Source organism: Struthio camelus, chromosome 31 (genome assembly GCF_040807025.1).
Source record: "Struthio camelus isolate bStrCam1 chromosome 31, bStrCam1.hap1, whole genome shotgun sequence".
Taxonomy (NCBI): Eukaryota; Metazoa; Chordata; class Aves; order Struthioniformes; family Struthionidae; genus Struthio; species Struthio camelus.
In genome coordinates this window covers 1,100,566-1,103,035 of record NC_090972.1, presented here as the reverse complement: position 1 = coordinate 1,103,035, position 2,470 = coordinate 1,100,566, and positions in this window count along the sequence as shown.

Here is a 2,470-nt window from a genome sequence, read left to right as displayed (position 1 = left end):
GTCTCGGTTTCGGTCCCCACCGCGCGCGCGGGGGGACCGGGCAGCTTTCGCAGCCCCCTGAGGGCCCCCATCCGCTCTGCCTCCCTCCTCACGCCGACGCCGGCTGCTGAGCAAGGGACAGCGGAGAGAGAGGGCACGCCTCACTGACCGTACAAGCACAGAGGGAAAAAAAAAGGGGGGGGGGGGGAGAACAGACCCGAACGAGAGGGGCGGGGAGCCCTCGCTCCCGACCTGGGACAACCCCTTTCTCGCTTCGAGTCCGGCCCAGGCGCCCGGCTCGGCCTGGCCCAGCAGGGAGCGGCGCGCCAGCCGCGCCACCTGCCTCAGGGACCGGGGTGTGGGTCCCCGCGGAGCCCCGGCGTCGGAGCCCGGCCGCCGCTGGGAGCGGCGCCACCCGCTGCCCGCGCGCCCGCGACCCGCCAGCCGCACGCTTCCGAGCTCCTTCGCTCGCCTCACCGGCCTCCAGCTCCGCCGCCCCGGAGACGGCACCCAACACCCGCCTGCACACACGCAGCCTCCCGAGCGACGCCACGCACTCGCCCGTCCCTTCCGCGGGCAGACGCCTGGCGGCAGGCAGACGGGCGAGGCGGGACGGACGGGGAACGGCGCCCGCTCTCCCCGCCTCCACGCGGAGACCGGGAGGGGCCGCCCCCGCCCGCCCGCCCGCCGCCCGCCTGCCGCCCAGCGAAGCCGGGTCGGGCAGAGCGAGGCAGGCGCGCCGGATGGCGGAGTGCCGGGGCAGGGCGGGGGGGGAGGGAAGGAAGGGTGCCGCCGACGGCCACGGCGGGAGACTGAGAGCACCGGCCAGGGAGGAGAAGGGATGCGCTGGGGCTCGGCGTCCGCACCACCCGCGGTGGGGGCTCGCCGTCCCGGCGGCGAGCACGCGCTCGCGCCGGGGTCGCGCGTTCGAGGCAGGCCGGCGCAAGCCGACCGCGCGGCGTCTCTCCGCCGAGACCAGACCGCGGAGAGAGGGGGCAGGGTACCCCTCTCCGTCCCGGCTGCCCGCGGGGCATGCACGGGCCGCGCCGGCGGGCATGGGGGGGTGCGGCGCCCGCGCGCGCCGACCCCCCGGCCCCTCCGGCAGCACGCCCGGCTGCCCCCCGGGTCGCATCGGGCCGCCCGAGTCTTTAAACCCCCGCCCGGCTCTCCGACCGAGAACCCTCGGGCCCGGAGCCCGGGGCCCATGGCCATCCCTACCCGGGGGGGCCGCTACCGGCGGCCGCGGTGGCCGGAGGCCCTCCTCCTTCCTCCCAGCGCGCCCCCCCCCCCCGCCGCCCCCCGCCGCCCCCGGCCCGGCCGACTCGCAGCGCGGCCCCCACACGGCACGGCGTGGGGCGGCTGGAGCGGTGTGGGGGGGGGGGGAAGGGAGGGGAGGAGGAAGCGTGGAAGGCCGGCAGGGCACGGCCGGTGCGGCACGCGCAGCGCAGCGCCCGGGAGGAGCACGCTGGCACACGGGACCACACGGGTGGGTCACCGAGGGGAGGCAGGAGAAGCGCGGACGCTAGGTACCTGGCCCTGGGGTGAGGGAAACGACCTGAAATCCCCGCGGGGGTGCCTCCCCCGCCGCCGCCCGCCGCCGGGCCACCGCCGCCTCGCGGCGACGGCGGCAGCCTCAGCGGCAGCGACGAGGCGGGGCGCGGAGGGGAACCCGGCACCCGCCAGCCGGCTCCAGCGCCCCTCGGCGGAGCGTCCACCCGCGGGGTGCGCCCGACACCCACCGCCACGACCTCGTCCTCCTCCCGGGGCCCGGGGTTTCCCTCAGTAACCCGGCGCCGGGTGGCAGCTGCGCCCGGGAGGAGAGCCGTGGTTTGGGCCGCCCGCTCGGGCACGACACGTCGCCTCGCGTGGCCTCGCGCGACGCCCCCGCTTGGGGTCCGCCGCGGCGCGGCGCCCGCCCCGCGCGCCGTCCCGGAACGCCTGTCCGCACCGCCTCTGCTAGACGGGCTGCTCCGCCGCAGCCCGCCCCGGGTCCGCCCCCCACAGCTTAGGAGTGGGGACCCGTGGGACCCGTCCCAACCCGGAATGCGATCTCGCTCGCGTCTCCACCCGCCGCTTCCTCCCGCGGGCACCGGGGGAGCAAGCCCCGCCGACCCTCCCACGCACTGCCGCCCGCTCTGCCGGGCCCTCCCCCGGGCCGGACCCTCCCCTGCCCCGGCGGCGGCGGATCACCGTCGGGCGAAGGGGCGGGGGCGGCGCTCGGAGACGGGCACCGGCGGCGGGCGCCAGCGGAGGCGAGAGGGCAGACGGGGACGGTCCCCCACCGGCGGCGGGGAATCGGCGGCGGGCTTTCGGCGAGCGAGCCCCCACGCTAGCGGGCCTCGGGAGGGCCGTACACCCGCCGGCGGGCCGAGCCCCATGCTCGGCCCTGTGGCGCAGAGTGCGGGACAGGTGAACTCGGGTTCACGCACGGCAACCGGGACACGGCGGGCAGGGGACCACACCGGTGTTCAGTGCCGTCGGCATCGGCAAC